The sequence below is a fragment of the Clupea harengus genome, chromosome 18, assembly GCF_900700415.2.
Source record: "Clupea harengus chromosome 18, Ch_v2.0.2, whole genome shotgun sequence".
NCBI lineage: Eukaryota > Metazoa > Chordata > Actinopteri > Clupeiformes > Clupeidae > Clupea > Clupea harengus.
In genome coordinates, this window is record NC_045169.1 from 11,867,404 (window position 1) to 11,886,646 (window position 19,243).

Consider the following 19,243-nt stretch of genomic DNA (forward strand, 5'->3'; position numbering starts at 1 on the left):
ACAGGATGAACCTATGTGATGCTCCAGACTGCCCCTGTGGGGCCCCAGAGCAAACTGCTGATCACATTATCAACGACTGCACCAAGTACCAGTGCCCTGGCCTTCAGGCACTGTCTACCCCTGAACAGTGAAGCACTAGCATGGTTCGCGGACACAAGCTTAGTCATCTAACAGTATGAAATGTATTTTGAGACATACAAATATATAATATATATAAGGCACACTGAAGACTCACTCAATGCTAGGGCAGAAAGAAGAGATTAAAATCACCATGTTGAGGCCTGGTTTGCCATTGTAAAACATAAATGTCCTCAGCACAAGAGATACCTCGGCCAGCACAATTGGTCAGACACATGTACTCCAGGTTGTGACACGGAACACATCCTGATGCATTCCCTATGTGAAGACTTATTAAAACCGATTTGTCCTACCAAGACAGCACTGGACACTTTAAAAGATAAATGGTTTAAAAGAGAAAAACTGAGCAACACCCCTAAATCAAAATATGTCAGTGCTCCACTTATCCTTCCAGTCCCCAAAAAGAACCTCTCCACAAAGAAAGCTGAAGGGTCTGACAGCAAAGCTGTGAAGCAGGTACTAGAGATTTTAATAATAAGTGCTAAATGATTCCTCACCTAAAATCATGTCCATATTTATAATCTAATTTCAATCCAGAATCCACAAGGTAATATTATTTCCTTCCAACTTTTTGATGTGAGTGGAAACGCCTGCAATGTTTTTAAAATAAAATACCAGATGAGAAATTAATTCGCTAGAGGGGGTGGATTAAATGCAGATTTGCATTTCCTAAAATGCAATTTAGATGGAAAAAATGTGCTCGATTTTGATTAGGACTCCCTTGATTAGGAGTATGTCCATTTTTTATTTGGATAAAACAGGTGATGGAAACGTGCACACACTCGAATGTTAATGAATAATTTCAAAATATGCAAATGAAAGCTACTGGCTACTACACCTGCCCAGATTGGCTCCTTTCACATCATGGTCTGTTTGTCTGAGGTGCACTTCACAGCAGGGCAACATTAAGTGTTACTTTTGCTGCTTTGTCAGGCACGCAAGGCCGAGGTTCCCCACTGTATTGGTGGATGTATTGTTTACGACAAAGTTCTCTAAGCTGTGATGGCCGAGAGGTAAAGGCGTTGGACTAGAAATCCAATGGGGTTTCCATGCGCAGGTTTGAACCCTGCTTCCAGCGAATCTCTGACTTGTTAGAGAGCTTAATCTTAACCTTGAGACATAAGATGGGAATCTCTATGATGTATTACATCCAACGAAACATGAAACGCTTATTTCATAGCTGTGTAAGTGCGACAACTTTGCTTCACAGGAACCAAAGTGGATGAGTTGGTACTCCTTCTCTGTCATATGTTGAAGTGTAAACTTTGCTGCTCTGTCCATTTTTTTGTCGTAGGTCTAGAAATGCTGTCAGTCAGCTGTGATGGCCGAGAGGTTAAGGCGTTGGACCTGAAATCCAATGGGGTTTCCCCGTGCAGGTTCGAACCCTGCTCGCAGCGAATCTCTGACTTGTTAAAGATCTTAATTTTACCCTTGAGACATAAGATGGAAATCTCTATGATGTATTACATCCAACGAAACATGAAACACTTATTTCATAGCTATGTAAGTGCGACAACTTTGCTTCACAGGAACCAAAGTGGATGAGTTGGTATTCCTGCTCTGTCATATGTTGAAGTGTAAACTTTGCTGCTCTGTCCATTTTTTTGTCGTAGGTCTAGAAATGCTGTAGGTCAGCTGTGATGGCCGAGAGGTTAAGGCGTTGGACTTGAAATCCAATGGGGTTTCCCCGCTCAGGTTAGATCCCTGCTCACAGCGGAGCTTTGGACTGTATACTTTGTTGCAAACACTGCATTCTTGAGATGCATCGCTCGTACGGTTAGAACGCAAAACACGTGGGACGACAGACATCAAAATGGACTCTTACGGCCAGCTGGTCCCTTACCTATGTGCATTTCAAGCTGCATAAGTCCAAGCTGCAATCTGCGTGTCTCTTAGTTGAGCTAGTAGTCCTTCTTTGGCCACATGCTTTAAAGATCCTGCCCAGATTGGCTCCTTTCACATCATGGTCTGTTTGTCCGAGGTGCACTTCACAGCAGGGCAACATTAAGTGTTACTTTTGCTGCTTTGTCAGGCACGCAAGGCCGAGGTTCCCCACTGTATTGGTGGATGTATTGTTTACGACAAAGTTCTCTAAGCTGTGATGGCCGAGAGGTTAAGGCGTTGGACTCGAAATCCAATGGGGTTTCCCCGCGCAGGTTCGAACCCTGCTCGCAGCGAATCTCTGACTTGTTAGAGATCTTAATCTTACCCTTGAGACATAAGATGGGAATCTCTATGATGTATTACATCCAACGAAAAATGAAACGCTTATTTCATAGCTGTGTAAGTGCGACAACTTTGCTTCACAGGAACCAAAGTGGATGAGTTGGTACTCCTTCTCTGTCATATGTTGAAGTGTAAACTTTGCTGCTCTGTCCATTTTTTTGTCGTAGGTCTAGAAATGCTGTAGGTCAGCTGTGATGGCCGAGAGATTAAGGCGTTGGACTTGAAATCCAATGGGGTTTCCCCCCGCAGGTTCGATCCCTGCTCACAGCGGAGCTTTGGACTGTATACTTTGTTGCAAACACTGCATTCTTGAGATGCATCGCTCGTACGGTTAGAACGCAAAACACGTGGGACGACAGACAACAAAATGGACTCTTACGGCCAGCTGGGGGGTATTCGTCGTAGCTCGCTAAACGGTTTAGCGAGCTAATTTTCAGGCTAAGATAAAAAACGCCCCTCTTTTTGGTTCGTGGAAGCAACTTTTGATAAATCACCATAGTTACATATTGATTAGCACTAACCTGCTCCAGGGCAGGCTAACTTAAGTGTAGCTGGATAAGCTTGCCACACCCCCGGAAAAAGGAGGGATCCCATTGACCAAGGACTGATATTAGAGTTAGATTAGCGGAGGGAGAGAGTTCTTTGCGATCGCAAGATCAATTATTCTTGTATGAGCGCTACCGATTCAGCCGACAAGGAATCATTAATTTACAAGACCTTCTCGAGTCATTTATTGCAAACACCACATTGACTGTCTTGCGCTTTTTTGCGAGTGGTAAATTTGTGTAGTGTCGGTGATGCGGAGAACAAAGCACTCATAATTATATGAGTGTTATTAGTACACCATAGCATATCATTATTGTAGAAAATGATTACGGTGGACTCATGATAAGAATAGAGAGAAATACAGACAATTTATTTTCACTGCTTCAATTTATTGCATTTGTTATTAATACATTTAGTCATTTAACAGACGCTTTTATTCAAAGCGACTTCCAAGGAAATGTAAAACTACATCGCGGAAGGAGGTGAGGGGATTTGAACTAGCAATCATGCAGATTCAAACCGGTAGAGGAAACCTCTGTACCAGCTGACACTTGCCGTCAGGTATTCATACATAGATATCACCCTATAAACATCCCAACACACCTTGCTCTCACAGCGGTGGTGGTGTTGAATTTTGCCATGATTATGGTCTTGTATTCTTCATAAGCGTTCATGTTCATCTCCTACTCGCCAGCCGAGAAAAAAAGAGCCCTTTTCTTTGAGTTTAGAACCATTATACCGTTAAAAAATCATGGTTTTGGTGATCGACCTTTCCTGCCTTTTGAAGTAAGACGTGCACGTGCAAATGCCATGATAACTTTAGCCTGCTTGAAATTAACCACATGATTAGGATGGGGGTCAGCCGTTAACAAACCGATATTTGCTGTTCTCAATCAGCTCGCTAATCTTAACGGGCTAAAAGGCCAATTGATTAACTTAGCTTCAATCCTACGACGAACGTACCCCTGGTCCCTTACCTATGTGCATTTCAAGCTGCATAAGTCGTTTGCATGTCTCTTAGTTGTGCTGGTAGTCCTTCTTTGGCCACATGCTTTAAAGATCCTGCCCAGATTGGCTCCTTTCACATCATGGTCTGTTTGTCCAAGGTGCACTTCACAACAGGGCAACAAGGCCGAGGTTCCCCACTGTATTGGTGGATGTATTGTTTACCACACAGTTGTCTGAGCTGTGATGGCCGAGAGGTTAAGGCGTTGGACTCAAACTCCAATGGGGTTTCCCCGCACAGGTTAGAACCCTGCTCGCAGTGAATCTCTGACTTGTTAGACATCTTAATCTTACCCTTGAGTCATAAGATGGGAATCTCTATGATGTATTACATCCAACGAAACATGAAACGCTTATTTCATAGCTGTGTAAGTGCGACAACTTTGCTTCACAGGAACCAAAGTGGATGAGTTGGTATTCCTGCTCTGTCATATGTTGAAGTGTAAACTTTGCTGCTCTGACCATTTTTTTGTCGTAGGTCTAGAAATGCTGTCGGTCAGCTGTGATGGCCGAGAGGTTAAGGCGTTGGACTTGAAATCCAATGGGGTTTCCCCGCGCAGGTTCGATCCCTGCTCACAGCGGAGCTTTGGACTGTATACTTTGTTGCAAACACTGCATTCTTGAGATGCATCGCTCGTACGGTTAGAACGCAAAACACGTGGGACGACAGACAACAAAATGGACTCTTACGGCCAGCTGGTCCCTTACCTATGTGCATTTCAAGCTGCATAAGTCCTTTGCGTGTCTCTTAGTTGTGCTAGTAGTCCTTCTTTGGCCACATGCTTTAAAGATCCTGCCCAGATTGGCTCCTTTCACATCATGGTCTGTTTGTCCAAGGTGCACTTCACAGCAGGGCAACAAGGCCGAGGTTCCCCACTGTATTGCTGGATGTATTGTTTACCACAAAGTTGTCTAAGCTGTGATGGCCGAGAGGTTAAGGCCGTTGGACTCGAAATCCAATGGGGTTTCCCCGCGCAGGTTCGAACCCTGCTCGCAGCGAATCTCTGACTTGTTAGAGATCTTAATCTTACCCTTGAGACATAAGATGGGAATCTCTATGATGTATTACATCCAACGAAACATGAAACGCTTATTTCATAGCTGTGTAAGTGCGACAACTTTGCTTCACAGGAACCAAAGTGGATGAGTTGGTATTCCTGCTCTGTCATATGTTGAAGTGTAAACTTTGCTGCTCTGTCCATTTTTTTGTCGTAGGTCTAGAAATGCTGTCGGTCAGCTGTGATGGCCGAGAGGTTAAGGCGTTGGACTTGAAATCCAATGGGGTTTCCCCGCGCAGGTTCGATCCCTGCTCACAGCGGAGCTTTGGACTGTATACTTTGTTGCAAACACTGCATTCTTGAGATGCATCGCTCGTACGGTTAGAACGCAAAACACGTGGGACGACAGACAACAAAATGGACTCTTACGGCCAGCTGGTCCCTTACCTATGTGCATTTCAAGCTGCATAAGTCCTTTGCGTGTCTCTTAGTTGTGCTAGTAGTCCTTCTTTGGCCACATGCTTTAAAGATCCTGCCCAGATTGGCTCCTTTCACATCATGGTCTGTTTGTCCAAGGTGCACTTCACAGCAGGGCAACAAGGCAGAGGTTCCCCAATGTATTGCTGGATGTATTGTTTACCACAAAGTTGTCTAAGCTGTGATGGCCGAGAGGTTAAGGCGTTGGACTCGAAATCCAATGGGGTTTCCCCGCGCAGGTTCGAACCCTGCTCGCAGCGAATCTCTGACTTGTTAGAGATCTTAATCTTACCCTTGAGACATAAGATGGGAATCTCTATGATGTATTACATCCAACGAAACATGAAACGCTTATTTCATAGCTGTGTAAGTGCGACAACTTTGCTTCACAGGAACCAAAGTGGATGAGTTGGTATTCCTGCTCTGTCATATGTTGAAGTGTAAACTTTGCTGCTCTGTCCATTTTTTTGTCGTAGGTCTAGAAATGCTGTCGGTCAGCTGTGATGGCCGAGAGGTTAAGGCGTTGGACTTGAAATCCAATGGGGTTTCCCCGCGCAGGTTCGATCCCTGCTCACAGCGGAGCTTTGGACTGTATACTTTGTTGCAAACACTGCATTCTTGAGATGCATCGCTCGTACGGTTAGAACGCAAAACACGTGGGACGACAGACAACAAAATGGACTCTTACGGCCAGCTGGTCCCTTACCTATGTGCATTTCAAGCTGCATAAGTCCTTTGCGTGTCTCTTAGTTGTGCTAGTAGTCCTTCTTTGGCCACATGCTTTAAAGATCCTGCCCAGATTGGCTCCTTTCACATCATGGTCTGTTTGTCCAAGGTGCACTTCACAGCAGGGCAACAAGGCCGAGGTTCCCCACTGTATTGGTGGATGTATTGTTTGCCACAAAGTTGTCTAAGCTGTGATGGCCGAGAGGTTAAGGCGTTGGACTCGAAATCCAATGGGGTTTCCCCGCGCAGGTTCGAACCCTGCTCGCAGCGAATCTCTGACTTGTTAGAGATCTTAATCTTACCCTTGAGACATAAGATGGGAATCTCTATGATGTATTACATCCAACGAAACATGAAACGCTTATTTCATAGCTGTGTAAGTGCGACAACTTTGCTTCACAGGAACCAAAGTGGATGAGTTGGTATTCCTGCTCTGTCATATGTTGAAGTGTAAACTTTGCTGCTCTGTCCATTTTTTTGTCGTAGGTCTAGAAATGCTGTCGGTCAGCTGTGATGGCCGAGAGGTTAAGGCGTTGGACTTGAAATCCAATGGGGTTTCCCCGCGCAGGTTCGATCCCTGCTCACAGCGGAGCTTTGGACTGTATACTTTGTTGCAAACACTGCATTCTTGAGATGCATCGCTCGTACGGTTAGAACGCAAAACACGTGGGACGACAGACAACAAAATGGACTCTTACGGCCAGCTGGTCCCTTACCTATGTGCATTTCAAGCTGCATAAGTCCAAGCTGCAATTTGCGTGTCTCTTAGTTGTGCTAGTAGTCCTTCTTTGGCCACATGCTTTAAAGATCCTGCCCAGATTGGCTCCTTTCACATCATGGTCTGTTTGTCCAAGGTGCACTTCACAGCAGGGCAACAAGGCCGAGGTTCCCCACTGTATTGGTGGATGTATTGTTTACGACAAAGTTCTCTAAGCTGTGATGGCCGAGAGGTTAAGGCGTTGGACTCGAAATCCAATGGGGTTTCCCCGCGCAGGTTCGAACCCTGCTCGCAGCGAATCTCTGACTTGTTAGAGATCTTAATCTTACCCTTGAGACATAAGATGGGAATCTCTATGATGTATTACATCCAACGAAAAATGAAACGCTTATTTCATAGCTGTGTAAGTGCGACAACTTTGCTTCACAGGAACCAAAGTGGATGAGTTGGTACTCCTTCTCTGTCATATGTTGAAGTGTAAACTTTGCTGCTCTGTCCATTTTTTTGTCGTAGGTCTAGAAATGCTGTCGGTCAGCTGTGATGGCCGAGAGGTTAAGGCGTTGGACTTGAAATCCAATGGGGTTTCCCCGCGCAGGTTCGATCCCTGCTCACAGCGGAGCTTTGGACTGTATACTTTGTTGCAAACACTGCATTCTTGAGATGCATCGCTCGTACGGTTAGAACGCAAAACACGTGGGACGACAGACAACAAAATGGACTCTTACGGCCAGCTGGTCCCTTACCTATGTGCATTTCAAGCTGCATAAGTCCTTTGCGTGTCTCTTAGTTGTGCTAGTAGTCCTTCTTTGGCCACATGCTTTAAAGATCCTGCCCAGATTGGCTCCTTTCACATCATGGTCTGTTTGTCCAAGGTGCACTTCACAGCAGGGCAACAAGGCCGAGGTTCCCCACTGTATTGCTGGATGTATTGTTTACCACAAAGTTGTCTAAGCTGTGATGGCCGAGAGGTTAAGGCGTTGGACTCGAAATCCAATGGGGTTTCCCCGCGCAGGTTCGAACCCTGCTCGCAGCGAATCTCTGACTTGTTAGAGATCTTAATCTTACCCTTGAGACATAAGATGGGAATCTCTATGATGTATTACATCCAACGAAACATGAAACGCTTATTTCATAGCTGTGTAAGTGCGACAACTTTGCTTCACAGGAACCAAAGTGGATGAGTTGGTATTCCTGCTCTGTCATATGTTGAAGTGTAAACTTTGCTGCTCTGTCCATTTTTTTGTCGTAGGTCTAGAAATGCTGTCGGTCAGCTGTGATGGCCGAGAGGTTAAGGCGTTGGACTCGAAATCCAATGGGGTTTCCCCGCGCAGGTTCGAACCCTGCTCGCAGCGAATCTCTGACTTGTTAGAGATCTTAATCTTACCCTTGAGACATAAGATGGGAATCTCTATGATGTATTACATCCAACGAAACATGAAACGCTTATTTCATAGCTGTGTAAGTGCGACAACTTTGCTTCACAGGAACCAAAGTGGATGAGTTGGTATTCCTGCTCTGTCATATGTTGAAGTGTAAACTTTGCTGCTCTGTCCATTTTTTTGTCGTAGGTCTAGAAATGCTGTCGGTCAGCTGTGATGGCCGAGAGGTTAAGGCGTTGGACTTGAAATCCAATGGGGTTTCCCCGCGCAGGTTCGATCCCTGCTCACAGCGGAGCTTTGGACTGTATACTTTGTTGCAAACACTGCATTCTTGAGATGCATCGCTCGTACGGTTAGAACGCAAAACACGTGGGACGACAGACAACAAAATGGACTCTTACGGCCAGCTGGTCCCTTACCTATGTGCATTTCAAGCTGCATAAGTCCTTTGCGTGTCTCTTAGTTGTGCTAGTAGTCCTTCTTTGGCCACATGCTTTAAAGATCCTGCCCAGATTGGCTCCTTTCACATCATGGTCTGTTTGTCCAAGGTGCACTTCACAGCAGGGCAACAAGGCCGAGGTTCCCCACTGTATTGCTGGATGTATTGTTTACCACAAAGTTGTCTAAGCTGTGATGGCCGAGAGGTTAAGGCGTTGGACTCGAAATCCAATGGGGTTTCCCCGCGCAGGTTCGAACCCTGCTCGCAGCGAATCTCTGACTTGTTAGAGATCTTAATCTTACCCTTGAGACATAAGATGGGAATCTCTATGATGTATTACATCCAACGAAACATGAAACGCTTATTTCATAGCTGTGTAAGTGCGACAACTTTGCTTCACAGGAACCAAAGTGGATGAGTTGGTATTCCTGCTCTGTCATATGTTGAAGTGTAAACTTTGCTGCTCTGTCCATTTTTTTGTCGTAGGTCTAGAAATGCTGTCGGTCAGCTGTGATGGCCGAGAGGTTAAGGCGTTGGACTTGAAATCCAATGGGGTTTCCCCGCGCAGGTTCGATCCCTGCTCACAGCGGAGCTTTGGACTGTATACTTTGTTGCAAACACTGCATTCTTGAGATGCATCGCTCGTACGGTTAGAACGCAAAACACGTGGGACGACAGACAACAAAATGGACTCTTACGGCCAGCTGGTCCCTTACCTATGTGCATTTCAAGCTGCATAAGTCCAAGCTGCAATTTGCGTGTCTCTTAGTTGTGCTAGTAGTCCTTCTTTGGCCACATGCTTTAAAGATCCTGCCCAGATTGGCTCCTTTCACATCATGGTCTGTTTGTCCAAGGTGCACTTCACAGCAGGGCAACAAGGCCGAGGTTCCCCACTGTATTGGTGGATGTATTGTTTACCACAAAGTTGTCTAAGCTGTGATGGCCGAGAGGTTAAGGCGTTGGACTCGAAATCCAATGGGGTTTCCCCGCGCAGGTTCGAACCCTGCTCGCAGCGAATCTCTGACTTGTTACAGATCTTAATCTTACCCTTGAGACATAAGATGGGAATCTCTACATCCAACGAAACATGAAACGCTTATTTCATAGCTGTGTAAGTGCGACAACTTTGCTTCACAGGAACCAAAGTGGATGAGTTGGTATTCCTGCTCTGTCATATGTTGAAGTGTACACTTTGCTGCTCTGTCCATTTTTTGGTCCTAGGTCTAGAAATGCTGTCGGTCAGCTGTGATGGCCGAGAGGTTAAGGCGTTGGACTTGAAATCCAATGGGGTTTCCCCGCGCAGGTTCGATCCCTGCTCACAGCGGAGCTTTGGACTGTATACTTTGTTGCAAACACTGCATTCTTGAGATGCATCGCTCGTACGGTTAGAACGCAAAACACGTGGGACGACAGACAACAAAATGGACTCTTACGGCCAGCTGGTCCCTTACCTATGTGCATTTCAAGCTGCATAAGTCCTTTGCGTGTCTCTTAGTTGTGCTAGTAGTCCTTCTTTGGCCACATGCTTTAAAGATCCTGCCCAGATTGGCTCCTTTCACATCATGGTCTGTTTGTCCAAGGTGCACTTCACAGCAGGGCAACAAGGCCGAGGTTCCCCACTGTATTGGTGGATGTATTGTTTACCACAAAGTTGTCTAAGCTGTGATGGCCGAGAGGTTAAGGCGTTGGACTCGAAATCCAATGTGGTTTCCCAGCGCAGGTTCGAACCCTGCTCGCAGCGAATCTCTGACTTGTTAGAGATCTTAATCTTACCCTTGAGACATAAGATGGGAATCTCTACATCCAACGAAACATGAAACGCTTATTTCATAGCTGTGTAAGTGCGACAACTTTGCTTCACAGGAACCAAAGTGGATGAGTTGGTATTCCTGCTCTGTCATATGTTGAAGTGTAAACTTTGCTGCTCTGTCCATTTTTTTGTCCTAGGTCTAGAAATGCTGTCGGTCAGCTGTGATGGCCGAGAGGTTAAGGCGTTGGACTTGAAATCCAATGGGGTTTCCCCGCGCAGGTTCGATCCCTGCTCAGAGCGGAGCTTTGGACTGTATACTTTGTTGCAAACACTGCATTCTTGAGATGCATCGCTCGTACGGTTAGAACGCAAAACACGTGGGACGACAGACAACAAAATGGACTCTTACGGCCAGCTGGTCCCTTACCTATGTGCATTTCAAGCTGCATAAGTCCTTTGCATGTCTCTTAGTTGTGCTAGTAGTCCTTCTTTGGCCACATGCTTTAAAGATCCTGCCCAGATTGGCTCCTTCCACATCATGGTCTGTTTGTCCAAGGTGCACTTCACAGCAGGGCAACAAGGCCGAGGTTCCCCACTGTATTGCTGGATGTATTGTTTACCACAAAGTTGTCTAAGCTGTGATGGCCGAGAGGTTAAGGCTTTGGACTCGAAATCCAATGGGGTTTCCCCGCGCAAGTTCGAACCCTGCTCGCAGCGAATCTCTGACTTGCTAGAGATCTTAATCTTACCCTTGAGACATAAGATGGGAATCTCTACATCCAACGAAACATGAAACGCTTATTTCATAGCTGTGTAAGTGCGACAACTTTGCTTCACAGGAACCAAAGTGGATGAGTTGGTATTCCTGCTCTGTCATATGTTGAAGTGTAAACTTTGCTGCTCTGTCCATTTTTTTGTCCTAGGTCTAGAAATGCTGTCGGTCAGCTGTGATGGCCGAGAGGTTAAGGCGTTGGACTTGAAATCCAATGGGGTTTCCCCGCGCAGGTTCGATCCCTGCTCACAGCGGAGCTTTGGACTGTATACTTTGTTGCAAACACTGCATTCTTGAGATGCATCGCTCGTACGGTTAGAACGCAAAACACGTGGGACGACAGACAACAAAATGGACTCTTACGGCCAGCTGGTCCCTTACCTATGTGCATTTCAAGCTGCATAAGTCCTTTGCGTGTCTCTTAGTTGTGCTAGTAGTCCTTCTTTGGCCACATGCTTTAAAGATCCTGCCCAGATTGGCTCCTTTCACATCATGGTCTGTTTGTCCAAGGTGCACTTCACAGCAGGGCAACAAGGCCGAGGTTCCCCACTGTATTGGTGGATGTATTGTTTACCACAAAGTTGTCTAAGCTGTGATGGCCGAGAGGTTAAGGCGTTGGACTCGAAATCCAATGTGGTTTCCCCGCGCAGGTTCGAACCCTGCTCGCAGCGAATCTCTGACTTGTTAGAGATCTTAATCTTACCCTTGAGACATAAGATGGGAATCTCTATGATGTATTACATCCAACGAAACATGAAACGCTTATTTCATAGCTGTGTAAGTGCGACAACTTTGCTTCACAGGAACCAAAGTGGATGAGTTGGTATTCCTGCTCTGTCATATGTTGAAGTGTAAACTTTGCTGCTCTGTCCATTTTTTTGTCGTAGGTCTAGAAATGCTGTCGGTCAGCTGTGATGGCCGAGAGGTTAAGGCGTTGGACTTGAAATCCAATGGGGTTTCCCCGCGCAGGTTCGATCCCTGCTCACAGCGGAGCTTTGGACTGTATACTTTGTTGCAAACACTGCATTCTTGAGATGCATCGCTCGTACGGTTAGAACGCAAAACACGTGGGACGACAGACAACAAAATGGACTCTTACGGCCAGCTGGTCCCTTACCTATGTGCATTTCAAGCTGCATAAGTCTCTTAGTTGTGCTAGTAGTCCTTCTTTGGCCACATGCTTTAAAGATCCTGCCCAGATTGGCTCCTTTCACATCATGGTCTGTTTGTCCGAGGTGCACTTCACAGCAGGGCAACATTAAGTGTTACTTTTGCTGCTTTGTCAGGCACGCAAGGCCCAGGTTCCCCACTGTATTGGTGGATGTATTGTTTACGACAAAGTTGCTTTACTTTGTTGCAAACACTGCATTCTTGCGATGCATCGCTCGTACGGTTGGAACGCAAAACACGTGGCCGTACGGCCAGTTGGGCCCCATTCGTCGTAAGGGTTGAAGCCAAGTTAATCAATTGTCCTTTTAGCCTGTTAACATTAGCGAGCTGATTGAGAAGAGCAAATATCGGGTCGTCAACGGCTGAACCCAATCCAAATCATGTGGTTAATGTCAACCAGGCTAAACTTATCGCGTGCACGTCCTACTTCAAAAGGCAGGAAAGGTCGATCACCAAAACAATAATTTTCTAACGGTATAATGGATCAAAACTCAAAGAAAAGGGCTCATTTTTCTCCGCTGGCGAGCAGGAGATGAACATGAACGCTTATGAAGAATACAAGACCATTATCATGGCAAAATGTAACACCGCCACCGCGGTGAGAGCAGCACACACGAAGCGGTGTGTTGGGATGTTTATAGGTTGATATCTATGTATGAATACGTGACGGCAAGTGTGAACTGGTACAGAGGATACCGCTACCGGTTAGTAATTGCAATGTTGCTAGTTCGATTCCCTCACCTCCTATCTTGGTGTATTTTTACATTTCCTTGTACGTCGCTTTGAATAAAAGCATCTGTTAAATGACTACATGTATTAATAAAAAATGTAATAAATTGAAGCAGTGAAAATAAATTGTGTGTATTTCTCATATAATTATTTCTCATTTCTGTCATATAATTATGAGTGCTTTGTTCTCCGCATTGCAGACACTACAAAAATGTACCACTCGCAAAAAAGCGCGAGACAGTCAATGTTCGACTGTGGTGTTTGCAATAAATGACTCGAGAAGGTAATTATTCCTTGTCGGCTGAATCGGTAGCGCTCATAAAATAACTCATCATGATGGAATAATGGATCTTGGTGATCGCAAAGAACTCTCTCCCTATACTAATCTAACTATCTAATATCAGTCCTTGGTCAATGGGATCCCTCCTTTTTCCGGGGGGAGGGGTGGCAAGCTTATCCAGCTACACTTAAGTTAGCCTGCGCTGGAGCAGGTTAGTGCTAATTGATATGTTACTATGGTGATTTATCGAAAGTTGCTTCCACGAACCAAAAAGAGGGGCTTTTTTATCTTAGCCTGAAAACTAGCTTGCTAAACCGCTTAGCGAGCTACGACGAATACCCCCCTGGTCCCTTACCTATGTGCATTTCAAGCTGCATAAGTCCTTCGCGTGTCTCTGTCAGGGATAAGACCCTCAACAGTTAGTTAGCAGGTTAAAAACACTACCCAGCATGTAAGTGAACTGGACGGTTTTCGAACGGGCCCCGAAGTCTGTCTGACGTGCCATGCTGAAAACAAGTCCTTTTATTCAAACAATGTTTACACAGTATGACAGTCAAGACGCTGGGATGCACTTAGGAGACCTTCAGCTCAGCTGAATTCTACTTCTGCTTAGCAACGAGTCATTTCACAACCCGCTCTCTCCTTCTTATCTTATGTAAACATATACGTGAGGTTTCTGGGTTAACATTCTTGACTCTGCTAATTGTCTTCCAAAGTCCAATCTACATGGAGAAGCAAGGCACACAGCATTTTGGAACAAACCTTAAAACAAAAAGACATTCATGATAAAATATACTAATACTTTCTTTAACAGTCTCCGTAGTCCTTCTTTGGCCACATGCTTGAGATGCATCGCTCATACTGTATATTACATCGAACCAAACTTGAAACGCTGGTCTTTACTGAAAATCCTGGTTCACCAGAGAAGTTTTGAACCGTACCTGTAGTGATTTTTTAACCGTACCTGTAGCGATTTTTGGACTCCTCTTTATTCTTATTTCCTCTTGAGACACAAGATGAATTTCTGCAAGGTGTATTGCAAACAACCATAAAGCCAGTTCTCATAGCTGTTTGTACTGTTACTGAAGCTGTGACTAGTTTGTCATGTAAATCTACTCTTTTGACTGCCTACTAACCATGAGATTGTGAAACAAATCAGGATCAGGATCCTGATGCAAATCTGTAAACTCTGAACATATGTGGCAAAAGAGCCAGTCAAACCCTAGCAAATATTGGGGCAAAAGAACCAATCAGCAATTGGGTTGACATGTAAATCTCATCACTGATTGGATATTTATCTGTATTGGCAAGTCTGAATGAGCATCTTGATGCTCTAGCTATGTGGCTGCAACATCTGGAGCCAGTCGAGTAGAGAGGTAGAGAAGAAGGGTGGGGAGGAGACAACAATCAGAAGCATGGCAGATTAACACAGGATCAGGATGAGCATGCTAGCAGACATGTGGTAAGTGTACACAATACATACAAACATAACATGGTATATACATGATACATACAACATTGATAGTGGATAAGGTGGGGAGAGAGCATTCAAGTATTGTAGAATAGCTTAGTGCAGGGGTTTTCAACTGGTTTTGTCCCACGGACCACCATTCTGATTAGAAAGTAATCCGCGGCCCCCTGATATGCCTGTGCGCGCGTGCGTGTGTGTTTGTGCATGCGTGTGTGAATATAACTTGTTCATTTACAAAAACAATGGTGGTTGTCGTCAAAAGAGAAGAGAAAACAAAAATAACCTCCAAGAAGCCTCACAATAAATAAATAGTCGCTGCAGCTTACCTCACTCGCGATAAAAGAAAAAAGAAGGTGAGTCTTCCGGGCAACTTCCTTACCTGCACTGTCTACCACTAAGCTAGAAAGGTGCAGGAAGCATAAACAAACAACCACCCGTGAACAACTAAGAGAAGGACAAAACGAACAAGCGCGTAGGATGCGTAAGGGTCTTTAAAAGGTAAAGTCTCTGTTTTAGTCCAAGTGTTGGGATAGCCAGGGAACGCTCAGACAGGTCGGGATCCTGGGGAAACCATCATATCCTCCTGTTCTTGATAACACGCGCCGCCATCTTGTGGAAGGCCGGCTTAATAAAGGGAGAAGTCCCGCCCAGCAATCAGTAGGGTCCGAGACCACGCCCACTCCACCTTATAGAGACTGGGAAAACGGCAGACACAGGAAAAGACCTCTACTATGCCCATAACACCATAACAGTGTGTATGGAGAGAGGGGAGACCTGTCAGTGTAATATCTGGGCATGGTGAAGTCCACACAGCCTGTCTATTCGTGGTCAAATGGTAGACAGCGACAGTCTCATATCATTCTCTGGTTCAAGCCTTGCCCTGTACGCCAGTGTAGAAAAAACGCTCTCACACAGGTAGGTAGTTTGAAAGGGCCAAAGACACTTCTGGAAATTCTGTCTGGCCCTAACTTATCCAGAACTTAAGTCATATGAAAATCACGCAACATCTTTTGCATGTACTCAATAGTCTTGGCATTCAAGAAAACGTGATGCGTCTCCATATGCCGCAATAGTTTCGACGGCTTCATGGCTTCAGTTGACAGTAATGTTGAACATACGAAACACAGTGGTACCTCCTCTCCTGCTCTGTCTGTCGTCACTGTAAATCTGTATTTGATGTGTTCCTTTGTTGGAAGCCTTTCCTTGTCCCTCTATCGTGGCAGCCTGTCCCTCTGTCGTGGCAGCCTGTCCCTCTGTCACTCTCCTCACTAAAAACCGATGACCAGCTAGCTCAACGTTAGTACGAAATGTTAGCTAAGGACAATAGATAACTTCATTCACCAAAAGTACACGTAGGCTATGCTTAACTGCAGATGCTTGTCAACTTCACGCGCGAGACTGTACGTTATGAATAATATGCGTATGGCGTGACGTTAGGAACGCAATGCATTAACACTGGCAGAGCACATAACAGGCTACCAAAGACTGGATAGGTGCAAGGCTACATTCTGTCAGTGTGAATCTCCTTTTTATTATTTTAGACATATTTTTCCTATTTCAGATATTTTTCACAACTCCTGGCTTAGTGGGTACACAGTGTGCTCGTAGGTTACTATTTCAAGGGTAAGCAGAGTAATGAAACAGAAAACTATGTTGATGGTGGCAATTATTTATATTGCAGGTAGAGCTAGCATAGAGTATGGGTTTTTTGCAAGTAGGTCAGGTGGAGAGACTACAGCAGCATCCCACAGCGAAGATAGTCTAGACCAGGAGGGGAAGAAAGAGACAAAGTGAGTGGGTAGAGTTTGGCTGCAATATGTGTAGTTGTACTTAATGGATACGGTGAAGAGGAACAATGTTTCCACAGCCAGCGGCATTTGCGAGTAAAGGTCACACTATAAGAGAGAGAAAATCTGATTAGTAAACATCAATTGGATGAACATATAAAGAAATGAATTTAGGTAAACAATAAACAGTAGGTAATATGGCCACTTTCACAGTATCAGTATTGGCATAATATGATAATATGAAGAGGCTGCCCGGGACAGTGTTTGGGAATTTAGTTTGTTTTCTTTTTGATGAGTAATGTTTAGTTATGGTTACATCCCATACCATATGGGTCTAGTGCCGGTTCCTAGGTTCACTTTCGGTCTACGGTCATTTCTCGAACCCACTCCCCAACTCTCTCTCCCACTTATTTCCCGTTGTATCTTCACTTTCCCATCAAATAATGTCTTGAAAAGCTCAAAATTAAAAGCTCAAAAACAATAGGGAGAGGTCTCAACTCTGGCGCACTGAACAGGATCCTGAGTGTGTGTGTGTCTGTGTGTGTGTAGGGGAATTTTGTTTTTAAGTTATGTTTAGTTATTATTGGCTGACATGGTGCATTCGGATTTTTGTTACGATAGCAAGGGTGGCAGGATGCACAACTCTGCACAACTGGCTGGCGACTTTATTGATATTGTGAATTTTAAATATGTTTAGTTGTGATGAGTTATGTTCAGTAATGTTGGCTGACTTGGTGCATGGGGATTTTAGTCATACAAGGATAGCAGGATACACATCAGTGCACAACTGACTGGCTAGAGCCGCAACACGTGACGCATGCTGTACCCGGTGTAACAGGCCATAGTATACACCCAGTCCCGACTATACCTGTGGTTAAAGGGGCCTAGGCTAGATTATACCCTGGGTATATTATGGCCTAGGCCAATTTATACTCCGGGGTTTAAATTGACCTAGGCCAATTCATACTCCCTCAGGCCAGATTATACCCCCATGATATCAGTAGTGTTGAGTGATATACACAAGAATTACTTAATTTTTCAACATTTTATTGGGGGTTCAGCTTTGTCAGGTAAATTAAGTGAGAAAGCTAACTGACTGAAATCTTAAAACTGTAAAACATAGACTTTTATTACTTCAACCAGAAAAACAGTAAAAATATTAGACTTCCACAAAGATCAAAGATTACTACATCCTGAAACCTCAGTTTTATCTCAGTTAAGGAGCAGGAAGTTGTTAGTCATCAATGCTTTTAAATCTTGCAGGCAAGCTTGGGTAGCTGTACATTTTCATCAGGTTTCATGGATAGGTAAAACTCAGTGTCATCAGCATGCAAGCAATGGAAGTTAAAAGCTAAACCAGTCTTGTCAAGGTTTTTTTTACAAAAAAGGGAAGTTGGATATAGGCTTATCGTTAACCAGATTATCACGATCAAGGTTAAGTTTTTTTGAGAAATGGTTTGATCACTGCTATTTTAAATGGTTGTGGAACGTATCCTGAAATTATACTTTAATTACTTTCATTACTTTAAGTAGTGTCTCATTTAAGGGTAGTGCGTGTTTAAGAAGTTTTGTAGGGATAGGGTCTGGTGATCAGGGAATTGAGTTCAGGGAGGTCAATGGGTGTAAAGTATCTAGGTGTGGACCAGGTTGTGGGGGTATTACAGAGGTGGTCATAGGGCATCTGGAAGAATTTTTTCCTTATTGTTTAATGTTGTTATTGAAAAAGGTCATGAAATTGTTACTGCTGCAGGTCATAGGAACAGGGTGTTCGATTGTATTGTGGTTTTCTGTTAGTCCAGAAATGGTGTTAAAGATGGTTGGGTCCGGATTCCCCCACATCAGTGGATGGGTCCAATCTAAACTAATTGGACCAATTTATGCCCATGGGCTGCCTAAGGGTGCCTCTTTGCTTAGTGGAGAGAAAGATTGTCTTTTTGCTTTATGTTTGTTCATTTTGTATATGTTTTGGGGTTGATGCCGAGGCCCCTTGTAAATAAGTAGAGCTATGTTTGTAAGAAAGCCACCATTTCCTGCCCCGTGTGTTTTTCCCATCTTCAACATCAACTCCAACCAGCCTACATCCCAAGATGTGGGCTGGCTGCCTCGGTCATTTTCACAGGAAACTGCTCGATTTTTTAACTCGGGCCATATTTTCCCACCTATTTGGGTCCAAATGTTAACTAGGGACAGAAACGATCGAAACTGAACCAGTATTGAGTGAGTGCTATAAGCGGCAAGCGCAAAACAGCTTTACAATGTCATCCTCTGGGGCATGCATTCTAGTCAAAGTAAACCACTTTTTATTGTGATTATGTAATAAGTGTCTGACTACATGGAAAGGATCCCTACAGACATAGACCTGTGCCTTTACATCAATAACTGTAAAGAAACTGTAGAAAATGTAATGTAGAAAAGAATGAATTGCTTTCAAAACAATGCCGGGTGAACTGTAAAGTGTCAGCGTGCTCTTGCTAGCTGTACACATTCATATACAATATGTGGACTCAAGCAAAGTTGCTGTGCATTGTATAAAGGGTGATTCCATGCAGACTGTGCTGGTATGTCATCAGCTGACATTGAAAGTCAGGTGACATTGGCATTACTGTCTCAGTAAATATTCCAGGAAGTTCAT

The 19,243-nt window shown here is 44.5% G+C and overlaps 28 non-coding genes across 28 annotated transcripts; all 28 read left to right on the plus strand.

Moving 5' to 3' along the window:
* Positions 1-1,134: 1,134 nt before the first annotated feature.
* Positions 1,135-1,216, plus strand: trnas-aga. Its single transcript has one exon. It is a non-coding gene; the product is annotated as a tRNA-Ser (tRNA).
* Positions 1,217-1,453: 237 nt separating this feature from the next.
* Positions 1,454-1,535, plus strand: trnas-uga. Its single transcript has one exon. It is a non-coding gene; the product is annotated as a tRNA-Ser (tRNA).
* Positions 1,536-1,772: 237 nt separating this feature from the next.
* Positions 1,773-1,854, plus strand: trnas-uga. The gene has a single exon. It is a non-coding gene; the product is annotated as a tRNA-Ser (tRNA).
* A 379-nt stretch (positions 1,855-2,233) lies between these two features.
* trnas-cga lies at positions 2,234-2,315 on the plus strand. The gene has a single exon. It is a non-coding gene; the product is annotated as a tRNA-Ser (tRNA).
* Positions 2,316-2,552: 237 nt separating this feature from the next.
* On the plus strand, positions 2,553-2,634 carry trnas-uga. The gene has a single exon. It is a non-coding gene; the product is annotated as a tRNA-Ser (tRNA).
* A 1,461-nt stretch (positions 2,635-4,095) lies between these two features.
* On the plus strand, positions 4,096-4,177 carry trnal-caa. The gene has a single exon. It is a non-coding gene; the product is annotated as a tRNA-Leu (tRNA).
* Positions 4,178-4,414: 237 nt separating this feature from the next.
* trnas-uga lies at positions 4,415-4,496 on the plus strand. The gene has a single exon. It is a non-coding gene; the product is annotated as a tRNA-Ser (tRNA).
* Positions 4,497-4,831: 335 nt separating this feature from the next.
* On the plus strand, positions 4,832-4,914 carry trnas-cga. Its single transcript has one exon. It is a non-coding gene; the product is annotated as a tRNA-Ser (tRNA).
* A 237-nt stretch (positions 4,915-5,151) lies between these two features.
* On the plus strand, positions 5,152-5,233 carry trnas-uga. The gene has a single exon. It is a non-coding gene; the product is annotated as a tRNA-Ser (tRNA).
* Positions 5,234-5,568: 335 nt separating this feature from the next.
* Positions 5,569-5,650, plus strand: trnas-cga. Its single transcript has one exon. It is a non-coding gene; the product is annotated as a tRNA-Ser (tRNA).
* A 237-nt stretch (positions 5,651-5,887) lies between these two features.
* On the plus strand, positions 5,888-5,969 carry trnas-uga. Its single transcript has one exon. It is a non-coding gene; the product is annotated as a tRNA-Ser (tRNA).
* Positions 5,970-6,304: 335 nt separating this feature from the next.
* On the plus strand, positions 6,305-6,386 carry trnas-cga. The gene has a single exon. It is a non-coding gene; the product is annotated as a tRNA-Ser (tRNA).
* Positions 6,387-6,623: 237 nt separating this feature from the next.
* On the plus strand, positions 6,624-6,705 carry trnas-uga. The gene has a single exon. It is a non-coding gene; the product is annotated as a tRNA-Ser (tRNA).
* Positions 6,706-7,049: 344 nt separating this feature from the next.
* Positions 7,050-7,131, plus strand: trnas-cga. The gene has a single exon. It is a non-coding gene; the product is annotated as a tRNA-Ser (tRNA).
* Positions 7,132-7,368: 237 nt separating this feature from the next.
* trnas-uga lies at positions 7,369-7,450 on the plus strand. Its single transcript has one exon. It is a non-coding gene; the product is annotated as a tRNA-Ser (tRNA).
* A 335-nt stretch (positions 7,451-7,785) lies between these two features.
* Positions 7,786-7,867, plus strand: trnas-cga. Its single transcript has one exon. It is a non-coding gene; the product is annotated as a tRNA-Ser (tRNA).
* A 237-nt stretch (positions 7,868-8,104) lies between these two features.
* Positions 8,105-8,186, plus strand: trnas-cga. Its single transcript has one exon. It is a non-coding gene; the product is annotated as a tRNA-Ser (tRNA).
* A 237-nt stretch (positions 8,187-8,423) lies between these two features.
* trnas-uga lies at positions 8,424-8,505 on the plus strand. Its single transcript has one exon. It is a non-coding gene; the product is annotated as a tRNA-Ser (tRNA).
* Positions 8,506-8,840: 335 nt separating this feature from the next.
* Positions 8,841-8,922, plus strand: trnas-cga. The gene has a single exon. It is a non-coding gene; the product is annotated as a tRNA-Ser (tRNA).
* Positions 8,923-9,159: 237 nt separating this feature from the next.
* trnas-uga lies at positions 9,160-9,241 on the plus strand. The gene has a single exon. It is a non-coding gene; the product is annotated as a tRNA-Ser (tRNA).
* A 344-nt stretch (positions 9,242-9,585) lies between these two features.
* trnas-cga lies at positions 9,586-9,667 on the plus strand. The gene has a single exon. It is a non-coding gene; the product is annotated as a tRNA-Ser (tRNA).
* A 227-nt stretch (positions 9,668-9,894) lies between these two features.
* On the plus strand, positions 9,895-9,976 carry trnas-uga. The gene has a single exon. It is a non-coding gene; the product is annotated as a tRNA-Ser (tRNA).
* A 335-nt stretch (positions 9,977-10,311) lies between these two features.
* Positions 10,312-10,393, plus strand: trnas-cga. Its single transcript has one exon. It is a non-coding gene; the product is annotated as a tRNA-Ser (tRNA).
* A 227-nt stretch (positions 10,394-10,620) lies between these two features.
* trnas-uga lies at positions 10,621-10,702 on the plus strand. Its single transcript has one exon. It is a non-coding gene; the product is annotated as a tRNA-Ser (tRNA).
* A 335-nt stretch (positions 10,703-11,037) lies between these two features.
* trnas-cga lies at positions 11,038-11,119 on the plus strand. Its single transcript has one exon. It is a non-coding gene; the product is annotated as a tRNA-Ser (tRNA).
* Positions 11,120-11,346: 227 nt separating this feature from the next.
* Positions 11,347-11,428, plus strand: trnas-uga. Its single transcript has one exon. It is a non-coding gene; the product is annotated as a tRNA-Ser (tRNA).
* Positions 11,429-11,763: 335 nt separating this feature from the next.
* Positions 11,764-11,845, plus strand: trnas-cga. The gene has a single exon. It is a non-coding gene; the product is annotated as a tRNA-Ser (tRNA).
* Positions 11,846-12,082: 237 nt separating this feature from the next.
* trnas-uga lies at positions 12,083-12,164 on the plus strand. The gene has a single exon. It is a non-coding gene; the product is annotated as a tRNA-Ser (tRNA).
* Positions 12,165-19,243: the final 7,079 nt, after the last annotated feature.